The 14,536-nt window shown below is 44.1% G+C and overlaps 1 protein-coding gene and 1 long non-coding RNA gene across 3 annotated transcripts in view; one reads left to right on the top strand and one right to left on the bottom strand.

Moving 5' to 3' along the window:
• LOC140481947 (uncharacterized) overlaps nucleotides 1-14,536 on the bottom strand; it is a 69,903-nt gene that overhangs the window by 3,496 nt on the left and 51,871 nt on the right. For both annotated transcript variants that reach the window (XR_011961637.1, XR_011961636.1), the window contains one exon: nucleotides 9,510-9,658. This is a non-coding gene — a long non-coding RNA (uncharacterized lncRNA). The remainder of the gene's footprint in view (nucleotides 1-9,509; nucleotides 9,659-14,536) is intronic.
• Nucleotides 1-14,536, top strand: part of LOC140481945 (caspase-8-like) — a 65,678-nt gene that overhangs the window by 17,241 nt on the left and 33,901 nt on the right. The window lies entirely within an intron of this gene.

Here is a 14,536-nt window from a genome sequence, read left to right as displayed (position 1 = left end):
TTTATTAATAGGAGGAATCAGGGAATATGTGGTGAACAATGAATGATGATTTATTGTCACTTGTTCTCTCCGATGAGCAACACAGTAAAATACAGTGAAAAGCTTCAACCGTTGCCACAATCCCGGCATCATATTGATTAGTTTAAGAATAAAATGTTATAGTTGACAGTCAATTTTCATTTGGCCGCCTTCACCATAAGGCCCGAATCCTGAGCTGCTGGACCAACAACGCCTGCACCATCACCCCTCTGCTGCCAGTGCTGGACCTACCAATGTCGGAGTCACCACTCTTCAAATGCGATTGCTTTGTCTCTGGGCCCGCCCTGCCAATGGGCCACTGATGCCACATTCGCCTGGACCCCCACTCGCCCCCACAACCATGAACGCCCAGCTCAGCTGCCACTGCCACCTTGCCAATAACAATGAGACCTTGCTCCAGACTTACTGCAACCAGGAATCCTTGGCTCCACTGCTCCCTGGAGTCCTTGTTCTGGGCATACCACACTGCCACTGCTTCAGTCCCCAGCTTGCCGAAGCCTGAAGCCCCTGCTCTGGGCCTACCACAAGCAGGAATCCTTGGTTTCGTTGAGGCTACTGCCTTGCCAATGCCTGGAGTCCCCAATCTGGGCTTACCACTTCACCAATGCCTCACTAAGGTCTGGAGTCCCCGTTCCAGGCCTACCACAACCAAGAGACCCCAGCTCTGCTGCCAGATCAGTCTGCCGCCCTGCCAAGAGTCCTGTTGTGCCCACCCTCCTCTGCGATGTCACCATCATGCCACCACTGACAGGAAGAAGATAAAGAGAAAGAAAGAAGACAAAAAGGGGAAAGAAAGAAGGGAGGAAGTGGCCAGTTCGGAGTGGACAGACCCAGGAGCCTGCCTTTCTGGTGCTGCCATCTTGGATTGTAATAAAGTGTGACAGCAGGAGAATGGGGTTGAGAAACATATCAGCCATGATCAAATCGTGCAGCAGACTCAGTGAGCTGAATGCCCTAATTCTGCCCCGATCCCTTATGGTCTTATGTCTCCCGTATGCTGTAGGTGCAACACGTCATCCAAACTGCCATCTCTATCATGTTTTATTTATTTATACTTGAAGAATCATTTTTAAAATTTTATTTATCTTTTTATTTTACTATAGTTCTTTTATTTCGATGAAAAAAGGCAAGAGCTCCTTGAAAGTGGAGTCGCAGGTAGATGGATAGTGAAGAAGGCATTTGTTATGCTTTCCTTTATCAGTCAGAGTATTGAGTACAGGACGTGGGAGGTCATGTTGCGGCTTTACAGGACATTGGTTAGGCCACTGTTGGAATATTGCATGCAATTCTGGTCTCCTTCCTATCGGAAAGATGTTGTGAAACTTGAAAGGGTTCAGAAAAGATTTACAAGGGTGTTGCCAGAGTTGGAGGTTTTGAGCTATAGGGAGAGGTTGAACAGGCTGGGGCTGTTTTCCCTGGAGCGTCGGAGACTGAGGGGTGACCTTATAGAGGTTTATAAAATTATGAGGGGCATGGATAGGATAAATACACAAAGTCTTTTCCTCGGTGTAGGGGAGTCCAGAACTAGAGGGCATAGGTTTAGGGTGAGAGGGGAAAGATATAAGAGATAAGAGACCTGAGGGGCAACTTTTTTACGCAGAGGGTGGTACGTGTACAGAATGAGCTGCCAGAGGATGTGGTGGAGGCTGGTACAATTGCAACATCTAAGAGGCATTTGGATGGGTATATGAATAGGAAGGGTTTGGAGGGATATGGGCCGGGTGCTGGCAGGTGGGACTAGACTGGGTTGGGATATCTGGTCGGCACAGACAGGTTGGACCGAAGGGTCTGTTTCCATGCTGTACATCTCTATGACTCTAAGAGAGCTAAACACCAAGTTAAAGACCTTAAATTGACTTTAAAGAATCGATGAACTGATCAATTCCGCTCACTAATCAGATGCTTTGTTTTCCCAAATACCTTTCTCCTTTCTTCACTGAACTCTGGGAGATACTCAACTCTGGCAATCTATTGTAGTCACACTCAGGTGCTCATCACTTACAACTTATGTGTGCTTCCACCACTTTGGGCCTGCATCATCCGTTTTAGCTGTTTCTGAATATAGCTGTCGTTTTAATGGAACATTTGAAAAAAACTTCTCAAAGCTCGCAACCACAGATGTTAAAACTGTATATTTGACTTTACTGTCAACTATCATATACAAACATGACCTCACCTGAAGAAAACCATACTGATTCTTGTTGGTTAATCGCTGTCTCTCCAATTCGAAATGTTATGAAGGTGTAGAGATGTACTGTACCTTTAAGAGAATTGAAAAGCTAGCAAGGACTGACTGACACAGCCCAGAGAGTTCTAAACAAAGGAGGAATGTAACACTTGGTGGAAACAAATAGCTGCAGCTGAGTTGCCACCAAACAAAAACAAATTCAAATTTGGCCAATCAGTTTAAATTATGCCCCAAGATCACAAAATCCAATCAAATTTGAATTTTGTATTCGAATAATATTAAAACCAGTGAAACGATATAATGTTTTGGGGTGTAAAACCGGACATCTTGAACAGTTAGATAGAGAAATGCCAAAGACCTGCAAATGTAGTCTGCTGGTTTTGAAATGTGATTTTTTTTTGTAAATCTTAATCAGAATTTTTTTTATTGGACTAGTATTGTAGAGTGGGAGGTAAAAGATAGATTTAAGAGAAAGGAGTTGGAAATAGTTGTTGGGTTTAATATTCCCCGTTGGACTTACAGAATAAAGTTGTTGATGTTTACTCTAAATAGTGACTTCTGGAATAGATCTTTGCCTCTCATATTTTAACAGATAACAGCACAGGATGAATCTTTTCTGTGTTGCAGGTTTAAATTAGCAGGGAGGGGTTTACCTCGTCTCATAACAAGATTAATTCTGTCCCTGAGAATTGCTTCCAATAGTTTCTCCCCCACCGAGGTTAGACCGGCCAGCTTGTAGTTTCCTGACTTATCCTTTGTTCTCTTCTCAAATAATGGTATCACACGAGCTATCCCCAGTTCTCTTGCTCCTCTCCTGTGGCCAGAGAGGAATTACATTTTTTTGCAAGCTCCCCTGTTATTTCCTCTTGTATCTCGTTCAACAACCTGGGATACATTTCATCCAATCCTGGAGCGTGGGATACTATCTAGTTTGCATGACCACTCAGCAGCCCCTCTCTGTCTATGAAAAAATTCTTTACTTTTCTCACAGACCTCTGCTTTTGCTTGTCATTTATGTAATGAGTTAGATGAGAAGACAAAAAGCACGGTTAGTAATTTTACGGGTGACACCAAAATTGGTGGCATAGCAACAGTGAAGAAGGTTATCTAAGATGACAAAGTGTTCTTGGCGGATTGGGCCATTGGGCTAAGGAATGGCAGATGGAATTTAATTTGGATAAATGCGTGGTATTGGGAAGACAAAGCACAGCAGGAATTATACAATTTAAATAAGGGCCTTGGGTAGTGTTGTAGAACAGAGAGACCTGAGGGTTCAGGTTCATAGTTATTGAAGTTTACATCACATTAGACAAGGTGGTTAAGAAGGTATTTAGCACGCTTACCTTCATTACTCAGACCTTTGAGAATAGGAGCAGAAGCAGAAATTGCTGGAAAAGCTCAGCAAGTCTGGCAGCATCTGTGGAGAGAAATGTGAGTTAACATTTCAAATCAAGTAACCCTTCTGTAGAACACCAGACCCAAACGTTAACTCTGATTTCTCTCCATGGATGCTGCCTGACCTGCTGAGCTTTTCCAGCAATTTCTGTTTTTGTTTCTGAGTTGGAGCATCTGCAGTTTTTCTGGCTTTTCTTTGAGTATAGGGGTTAGGAAATCATGTTGAAGTTATACAGGATGTTGATGAGGCATTTTCTGGAATACTGTGTCCAGTTCTGGTCACCCTGCCATAGGAAGGATATTATCAAGCTGGACAGCATTCAAAACAGATTTACCAGGACTTGCAGGTAATGGAAGGTTTGAGTGATAGAGAGAGGCTGGATAGGCTGAAGCACTGGAGGCTGAGAGGTGGCTTTATAGAGGTTTTTAAAACCTGGAAGAGTGTAGATGAGGTCAATGGCAGATTTCTTTTCCCTGATGTGGGGTATTTCAAAACTAGGGGGCATATTTATAAGGTGTGAGGAGAAAGATTTAAAAAGGACATGAGGGGCAACTTTTTCACACAGACAGTGGGTTTGTCTGTGGAATGAACCTCCAGATGAAGAGTGGATGTAGAAATAGTTACAATGTTTAAAATGGTCAGCATGGATTGGTTAGATTGGTTATAGGTCTGTTTCCATGCTGTATGACTGTATCACTGTATGACCTTCGCCCTTTGGTGAAACCACATCTGCTGTACTGTGCACAGTATTGATCATTTTATTTAAGAAAGAATGTAAATGTGTTAGAGAGAGTTCAGAGAGGATTTACCAGGCTAATACCTGGAATGACAGAGTTGTTGACTCGGAATGAGATGAAGACCTGTAAAGTGATTATAGGGAGTTAGGTTTGAAGCTAAAAGGCAGGACAAGCAGAGTAATAGTATCAGGATTGCTACCAGTGCTATGAGCTAGTGAGGCTAGGAGTGCAGATGAATACGTGGCTGCAGAGCTGGTGGAGGAGGGAGGCCTTCAGATATGTGGATCATTGGAGTACCTTCTGGGGAAGGTAGGACCTGTATAGGAAGGACAGGCTGCACCTGAACTGGAGGGGAACTAATATTGGGAGGTTTGCTAGAGCTCTTCAGGAGAATTCAAACTATTTTGGCAGGGGGGGTTGGAACCGGAGCTACGGCTTATAGGATGGGGTAGCTGGTGAACAGGCAGATACAGTGTGCAGAGAGCCTGTGAGGAGGGATAGGCAGTTGTTAGGGCAAAGTTGCAGTCAGTGTGATAGGTTGAGGTGTGTCTATTTTAATGCAAGAAGTATCAGGAATAAGGGTGACGAACTTCAGAGCATGGATCAATACTTGGAACTATAGTGTTGTGACCATTACGGAGATTTAGATATCACAGGGGCAGGAATGGTTGTTGGATGTTCCAAAATTTAGATGTTTCAAAAGGAACGGGGAGTGGGCAGGGGTGGGGGGGGGGGGTGTGGTTGGAATAAAGGAGGTGGAGGTGTGGCATTACTAATCAGGGATGGTGTTACAGCTGCAGAAAGGGAGATTGTTGGGGAGTGTTTGTCCATAGAGTGGGTGGAAGACAGAAACAGAAAAGGGGTAGTCACTTTATTGGGAGTTTTCTACAGGCCCCCCAATAGTAACAGAGACATGGAGGAGCAGATTGGGAGGCAGATTTTGGAAAGGTGCGGAAGTAACAGGGTTGTTGTCATGGGTGATTTAACTTCCCTAATATTGATTGGAACGTCCTTTGTGCAAATAGTTTGGATGGAGCAGTTTTTGTCAGGTGTGTCCAGGAAGGTTTCCTGACTCCGTATGTAACTGGAGAAAGTGAGGACTTTCTGATGAAGGGCTTATGCTTGAAATGTCAACTCTTCTGCTGTTTGGATGCTGCCTGACCTGCTGTGCTTTTCCACTGCCACACTTTTTGACTCAATATGTAGATAGGCTGACTAGAGGGGAGGCCACTTTGGATTTGGTGCTGAGCAATGGACCAGGCCAGGCGTCAGATCTCACAGTGGGACAGCATTTCAGTGACAGTGATCACAACTCCCTGACCTTTATTCTATTCATGGAGAGGGAAAGGAGCAGATGGTATGGGAAAGTATTTAATTGGGGGAGGGGGATTACAATGCTATTAGGCAGAAATTGGGGTGCGTAAATTGGGAGCAGATGTTCTCAGGGAAATGCAAAACAGAAATGTGGAGGTTGTTTAGGAAGCATCTACTGATGGTGCTGGACAGGTTTATCCCACTGAGACAAGGAAGGGATGGTAGGTTGAAAGAACTTTGGGTGACAAGGGATGTGGAACATCTAGTCAAGAGGAAGAAGGAAGGCTGAGGAGGCAAGGATCAGACAGAGTTTTAGAGGATTTTGAGGTAGCTAGGAAGGAACTGAAGAATGGACTTAGGAGAGCTAGAAGGGGGCATGAAAAGGCTTTAGTGGGTAGGATTAAGGAAAACCCCAAGGTATTCTACACTTATATGAGAAACAAGAGGATGCCCAGAGTGGGGGTAGTGCCAATCAGGGATAGTGGAGGGAACTTGTCTGGAGTCGGAGGAAGTAGGGGAGGTTCTTCATGAATACTTTGCTTCAGTATTCACTGTGAGAGGGACCTTGTAATTTGTGAGGACTGTGTGAAACCGGCTGATATGCTCAAACAGATTGATGTTAAGGAGGAGGGTTTGCAAAAAAAGTTTAAAAAACATAAGGATAGATAAGTCGTCTGAGCAAGACGGGATGCACCTAAGGTTACTACGGGAAGCGAGGGAAGACATTGCTGCGCCTTTGGCAATGCTCTTTACATCCTCAGTGTTCACTGGAGTTGTGCCAGATGGTTGGAGGGTGGTAAATGTTATTTTCTTGTTCAAGAAAGGGAATAGGGATAAAGCTGGGAATTACAGACCAGTCAGTCTTACATCTGTGGTGGGCAAATTATTGGAGAGGATTCTGAGAGACAGGAATTATGATTAGTTGGAAAACCATAGTTTGATTAGAGATCGTCAGCATGGCTTTGTGAGGGGCAGGTCATGCCCCACAAGCCTTGTGGAATTATTTGTGGATGTGACAAAACACAATGATGAAGGTGGCATGGTGGATCAGTGGTTAGCACTGCAGCCTCACAGTGCCAGGGACTCAAGTTTAATTGCAGCCTCAGGCAACTGACTGTATAGAGTTTGCACATTTCTGCATGGGTTTACTCCAAGTGCTTCGGTTTCCTCCCATAGTCCAAAGATGTGCAGGTTAGGTGAATTGGCCATGCTAAACTGCCTATAGTGTTCAGGGATGTGTAGGCTAGGTTCATTAGTCAAAGTAAATGTAGAGTAATGAGGGAACGGGTCTGGGTGGGTTACTCTTCAGAGGGTCAGTGTGGAATTGTTGGGTCAAAGGTATTCTAGGATTCTATGTAGAAATCCTATGATTCTTAAAAAAAGGAATGCAGAGCAATGGATGTGGTGTATATGGATTTTAGGAAGGCTTTTGATAAGGTTCCCCATGGTAGGCTCATTCAGAAAGTAAGGAGGCATGGAATACAGGGCAATTTGGCTGTCCTGGATGCAGAATTGGCTGGCACATAGAGACAGAGGGTGATAGTTAATGGAAAGTAAGCCTGGAACTCAGTGACCAGTAGTGTTCGCAGGGATTGGTTCTGGGACCTCTCCTCTTTGTGACTTTTATATATGTCTTGGTAGGGTCGGTTTGTGGGGTTGTGGATGGTGTGGAGGGCTGTTGTAGGTTGCAACGGGACATTGACAGGATGCAGAACTGGGCTGAGAAGTGGGCAGATGGAGTTCAACCTGGAAAAGTGTGAAGTGATTCATTTTGGAGGGCCAAATTTGAATGCAAATTACAGGGTTAAAGGCAGCATTCTTGGCAGTGTGGAGGAACATAGGGATCTTGGGGTCCATGTCCATAGATCCCTCAAACTTTCCACCCAAGGTGATAGGGTTGTTAAGAAGATGTATGGTGTGTTGGCTTTCATGGGCAGGGGTATTGAGTTTAAGAGCAGCGAGGTTATGCTGCAGCTCGAGAGAGCCCTGGTTAGGCCACACTTGGAACATTGTGTTCAGTTCTGGTCGGCTCATCATAGGAAGGATGCGAAAGCTTTGGAGAGGGTGCAAAGGAGATTTACCAGGATGCTGCCTGGACTGGAGGGCATGTCTTATGAAGAAAGGTTGAGGGAACTAAGGCTTTTCTTTGGAGTGAAGAAGGGTGAGAGGTGACTTGATAGAGGTGTACAAGATGATGTGAGGCACAGACAGAGTGAATGGTCAGAGACTTTTTCCCAGGGCAGAAATGGCTATCACGAGTGGGCATAATTTTAAGGTGATTGAGAAGAAGGTTTAGGGGAAATGTCAGAGGTCAGTTCTTTACACAGAGAGTGGTGAGTGTGTGGAATGCACTGCCAGTGGTGGTAGTAGTCAGATACATTAGGGACATTTAAGCGACTCTTTGATAGGGACATGGATGATAATAAAATGAAGGGTATGTAGGTTAGTTTGATCTTAGACGAGGATAAAAGGTTGGCACAACATTGAAGGCAGAAGGGCCTGTACTGTGCTCTCCTGTTCTATGTTCTTATGTTCTAGTTGGTTTATGAGGAAATGTTGGACAGGCAAGGCTTATATCTGGTGGAGTTAAAAAGAGTAAGATGATTGAAACATGTGAAATCTCCCTGACAGGTCTCAACAGGGTAGATGTAGAGAAGATATTTCCTTTGTGGGAGAATTTAGAACCACTTGTCACTGTTTAACATTCAGATGTTGCCCATTTAAAACAGAGATTAGATTAAACTGTTCCTCTCAGAGGGTCATGAGTTTTTGGAAAAGGTGTTGGAATCAGAATCCTTGACTATTTTTAAAATGCAGGTAGATTCTTGTTAAGCCAAGGGGGTGAAAGGTTATCAGGGTTAGGGGGGGTGAAGCATCTGATTGTATCTGCATTCCCAGACATACGTTTGATGCACAATAGGCTCACTCTAATTCAACTGCTACTGGTGGGATCTTTCTATGTACCAAGAGAGAGTGCATTTGTCGACATAACAACACTGCTTCCAAAGTAATTTGGTACAGATCAGTCTCCTGAAGACACTGAGAAATATTAGAAGATGCTATATAAATGCAATGTCCTCCTCTGTATTGACAGGCCATATCCACATTCAAAACAAATTTCTTGTACAGCCCACCAATCATAGAGTTCCTCAGTGCATAAAGAGGCCATTTGTCCTATTGAGTCCACGCTGACCCTCTGAAGAACATCTCACCCAATCCCAATCTTCTATTCATTCTCATGATCCCACATTTGCCATGACTAATCAGCCTGAGTCAGAAGTCATAGGTTATAGTCCAACAGGTTGATTTGAAATCACAGGCTTTCAGAGTGCCGCCCCTTCGTCAGGCAAAATGAGAGGGGAGCACACAGAACGCCGAATTTACAGGCAGAGAGATCGAAAGATCATCCAACTGGTGTGAATGAGTGTCGAATAATACGTCTCTGCAGATGACCAAGAGTATTAGACGGTGTGAGTAAAGTGTCAACAGCTGAATAACAAGCAAGAGAATGACCAATAAACCAAGTAAATGAGGCAGAGAGATAATTACAAAAAAATTAAAATAAGGTGGTGCTGGAGATGAACTGAATGATTGGAATAACATGATAGGTATAAGAGTTGCATGCCGAGGGTCTAACCAAAGTAATAAGTAATCCAAAACTGTGCAAACTAATTAAGGTAGAAAAATCATTCCAATTTATTAAGGTGGTGATGTCAAAACAGGACAGTAAGGACGGTTGAGGCTATCTTCTTGGGTACAGAAATTGGCAATCAGTTTCTGCTTTGTTGATTCTGTGCTGTTGTGTATCTTGAAGGCCGCCTTGGAGGGCACTTACCTGAAGATCAGAGGCGAATGCCCTTGACCGCTGAAGTGTTCCCCCGACCAGGAGGGAACATGCCTGTCTGGTGATTGTTGTGCGGTGTCCATTCTTTGTCATGGCATCTGCATGGTCTCACGAGTCGAGAAAGGATTGCAAAGATGATTCTGGGGAGGAGCGAGAATAAAAGGGTAGTTGTTATGGGGGCTTTAACTTTCTAAATATTGACTGGGAATACTATAGTTTGAGTACTTTAGATGGGTCAGTTTTAGTCCAATGTGTGCAGGAGGGTTTCCTGACACAGTATGTAGACAGGCCAACAAGAGGCGAGGCCACATTGGATTTGGTACTGGGTAATGGACCTGGCCAGGTGTTGGATTTGGAGGAAGGTGATCACTTTCGTGATAGTGACCACCATTCAGTTATGTTTAAATTAGCGAAAGCAAAGGATAGGTATATACCACAGGGCAAGAGTTATGGCTGGGGGAAAGGCAATTATGATACGCTGAGGCAAGATTTAGGGATGCAGAAGATGGAGAAGGAAACTGCAGGCAATAGGCACAATTGAAATGTGGAGCTTATTAAAGGAACAGCTACTGTGTGTCCTTGATAAGTATGTACCTGTCAGGCAGGGAGGAAGTGGTTGAGCGAAGGAGCCATGGTTTACTAAAGAAGTTGAATCTCTTGTCAAGAGGAAGAAGGAGGCTTATGAAAGGATGAGATGTGATGGCTCAGTTAGGGCACTTCAGAGTTACAAGTTAGCCAGGAAAGACCTAAGGAGAGAGCTAAGAAGAGTCAGGAGGGGACATGAGAAGTCATTGGTGGATAGGATCAAGGAAAACCCTAAGGCTTTCTATAGGTACATAAGGAATAAAAGAATAACTAGAGTAAGATTAGGACCAATCAAGGATAGTGGTGGGAAGTTGTGCGTGGAGTCAGAGGAAATAGGGGAAGCACTAACTGAATATTTTTTATCAGTATTCACACTGTTGTTGAGGAGAATGCTGAAATACAGGCTATGAGACTAGACGGGATTGAGGTTCACAAGGAGGAGGTGATAGCAATTCTGGAAAGTGTGAAAATAGATAAGTCCCTGAGCTGTGGGATTTATCCTAGGATTCTCTGGGAAGCCAGGGAGGAGATTGCAGAGACTTTGGCTTTGATCTTTATGTCATCATTGTCTACAGGAATAGTGCCAGATGCCAGAATAGCAAATGTCCAAGAAGGGGAGTAGAGAGAACCCTGGTAATTATAGACTAGTGAGCCTTACTTCGGTATGGGTAAGGTGTTGGAAATGGTTATAAGAGACAAGATTTGTAATCGCATAGAAATGAATAAGTTGATTAGGGATAGTCAACACGGTTTTGTGAAGGGTAGGTTGTGCCTCACAAACCTCATTGAGGTCTTTGAGAAGGTGACCAAACAGGTGGACGAAGGTAAAGTGGTTGATGTGGTGTATATGGATTTCAGTAAGGTGTTTGATAAGGTTCACCATGGTAGGCTATTGCAGAAAATACAGAGGCATGGAATTGAGCATAATTTAGCAGTTTGGATCAGAAATTGGCTAGCTGAAAGAAGAAAGAGGGTGGTGGTTGATGGGAAATGTTCATCCTGGAGTTTGGTTACTAGTGGTGTACTGCAAGGATCTGTTGTGGGTCCACTGCTGTTTATCACTTTTATAATTGACCTAGATGAGGGTATAGAAGGATGGGTTAATAAATTTGTGGATGACACTAAGGTCAGTAGAGTTGTGGATAGTGACAAAGGATGTTGTAGGTGACAGAGGGACATATATAAGCTACAGAGCTGGGTGGCAAATGGAGTTTGATGCGGAAAAGTGTGAGGTAATTTACTTTGGAAGGAGTAACAGGAATGCAGAGTACTGAGCTAATGGTAAGATTCTTGGTTGTGTGGATGATCAGAGAGATCTCGATGTCCATGTACATAGATCTCTGAAAGTTGCCACCCAGTTTGACAGGGTTGTTAAGAAGGAATGTGGTGTGTTAGCTTTTATTGGTAGAGGGATTGAGTTTCGGAAACACGAGATCATGCTGCATCTGTACAAAACACTGATGTGGCCGCACTTGGAGTATTGTGTACAGTACTGGTCACTGCATTATAGGGAGGATGTGGAAGATTTGGAAAGGGTTCAGAGGTGATTTACTAGGATGTTGCCTGATATGGAGGGAAAGTCTTACAAGGAAAGGCTGAGGGAACTGAGGCTGTTTTTGTTGAGAGAACAAGGTTGAGAGGTGACTTAATTGAGACACAAAATAATCAGAGGATTAGATAGGGTAGATAGTGAGAGCCTTTTTCCTCAGATGGTAATGGCTAGTACGAGGGGCCACAGCTTTAAATTGAGGGATAATAGATATAGGACAGATGTCAGAGATACTTTCTTTACTGAGAGTAGTAGGGGCATGGAACGCACTGCCTGCAACAGTAGTTGATATGCCAACTAGGGCATTTAAATTATCACTGGATAGGTATATGGAATAGGCTTCAGATTGGTTTCACATCGAGGGCTGAAGGACTTGTACTGCGCTGTATTGTTCTATGTTCTAATATACCATGCCTCAGGGCATCCTTGCCTGCAGCGTTATGAGATAGACAACTCTGGCCAAGTCACGTGAGTATCTGGCACTTACATGGTAGGTAGCATTCCCATGTGTGATGGTATGATGAATCATTAGAAAGATAATTAAAATGGCTCAAAATCACTTCTCTGAGCATCCTCACACTGAGTATGAGGTAAGAATCATAGAGTCACAAACACATGACTAAACTAAACTAATCCCACTTGCCTGCATTTGGCCCATATCTCTCGAAACCTGTCCTGTTCATGTTCCTGTCCAAATGTATTTTAAATGTTGTAACTGTACCTGCATCTGTCAATTCCTCTGGCAGTTCATTCCATATACGAACCACCCTCACCAGGTCCCTTTTAAATCTGTCTCCCCTCACCTTAAAAATATGCTCTCTAGTTTGAAACTCCCCTACTCTCGGAAAAAGACCTTTGTCACTCACCTTCTCTGTCATGATTTTATGAACCTCTGTTGGGTCACCCGTCAGCTTCCTATACTCCAGTGAAAAAAGTCCCAACCTATTCAGCCTCTCCATCGAACTCAAACCCTCCAGTCCTGGCAACATCATTGTAAATCTTTTCCGAACTATCTCCAATTTAATAACATCCTTCCTATATTAGGGTGATCAGAAGTGGACACAATACTGCAAAAGTGACTCCACTATTGTCCTGTATAACTTCAAAATGGTGTCCCAACTCTTATACTCAATGGGCTGAGCAATGAAGGCAAGATTCAAGGTTTGTAATCAAGGTCATCTTTCTAAGAGATGAAAGGACATTTCTTCACCTGATCCTCTTCAAAAGAATCTTTCCAGCCCCTAATGCTTATGCTTATCCATGTAACTTTATTGAGATAAACAATATCATAGCAACTTTCAAAACCTAAACAGACCCACTTCAGTGAAGTCTTGCCTGATGCAGCAGCAGGAACCAGCTACATTCAGAGTGAGCTGATCTCAACCATAGTAGTTTTAGGTGCTAGAATTAGCTTTGTGCGTCTTTGTCTTGGGGTAGTAAAATAAAACAGGAATTCTATTCTTGATTGTATTCCAGTGGCTCCCACAGTAAGGATAAGGATAAGGATACTGTGTGAGTGCACATAGAACATAGAAGAATACAGCGCAGTACAGGCCCTTTGGCCCTCGATGTTGCACCGATCCAAGCCCACCTAACCTACACTAGCCCACTATCCTCCATATGCCTATCCAATGCCAGTTTAAATGCCCATAAAGAGGGAGAGTCCACCACTGCTACTGGCAGGGCATTCCATGAACTCACGACTCGCTGATTAAAGAATCTACCCCTAACATCTGTCCTATACCTACCACCCCCTAATTTAAAGCTATGCCCCCTCGTAATAGCTGACTCCATACGTGGAAAAAGGTTCTCATGGTCAACCCTATCTAAACCCCTAATCATCTTGTACACCTCTATCAAGTCACCCCTAAACCTTCTTTTCTCCAATGAAAACAGCCCCAAGTGCCTCAGCCTTTCCTCATATACTCTTTCTACCATACCAGGCAACATCCTGGTAAACCTCCTCTGTACCCGTTCCAGTGCCTCCACATCCTTCCTATAGTATGGCGACCAAAACTGCACACAATACTCCAGATGCGGCCGTACCAGAGTCTTATACAACTGCAACATGACCTCAGGACTCCGGAACTCGATTCCTCTACCAATAAAAGCCAGTACGCCATATGCCTTCTTCACCACACTATTTACCTGGGTGGCAACTTTCAGAGATCTGTGTACATGGACACCAAGATCCCTCTGCTCATCCACACTACCAAGTATCTGACCATTAGCCCAGTACCCCATCTTTTTGTTACTCTTACCAAAGTTTATTTGGGCGGCACGGTGGCACAGTGGTTAGCACTGCTACCTCACAGCGCCAGAGACCCAGGTTCATTTCCTGCCTCAGGCGACTGACTGTGTGGAGTTTGCACGCTCTCCCCGTGTCTGCGTGGGTTTCCTCCGGGTACTTCGGTTTCCTCCCACAGTCCAAAGATGTGCAGGTCAGGTGAATTGGCCATGCTAAATTGCCCGTAGTTTTAGGTAAGGGGTAGATCTAGATGTAGATGTAGGGGTATGGGTGGGTTACGCTTCGGCGGGGCGGTGTGGACTTGTTGGGCCGAAGGGCCTGTTTCCACACTGTAAGTAATCTAATCTAATCTAATCTAAAAAAAAGTGAATCACCTCACACGTAGCGACATTGAACTCCATTTGCCACCTTTCTGCCCAGCTCTGCAGCTTATCTATATCCCGCTGTAACCCGACACATCCTTCCTCACTGTCAACAACTCCACCGACTTTCGTATCATCCGCAAACTTGCTCACCCAACCTTCCAGCCCCTCCTCCAGGTCATTTATAAAAATGACAAACAGCAATGGTCCCAAAACAGATCCTTGCGGAACACCCCTAGTAACTGCACTCCAAGATGAACCTTTACCATCAACT

The sequence above is a fragment of the Chiloscyllium punctatum genome, chromosome 10, assembly GCF_047496795.1.
Source record: "Chiloscyllium punctatum isolate Juve2018m chromosome 10, sChiPun1.3, whole genome shotgun sequence".
In the NCBI taxonomy this organism is placed as follows: domain Eukaryota; kingdom Metazoa; phylum Chordata; class Chondrichthyes; order Orectolobiformes; family Hemiscylliidae; genus Chiloscyllium; species Chiloscyllium punctatum.
The sequence above is the reverse complement of the archived record's forward strand: the minus strand, read 5'-3'. Positions and strand labels throughout refer to the sequence as shown.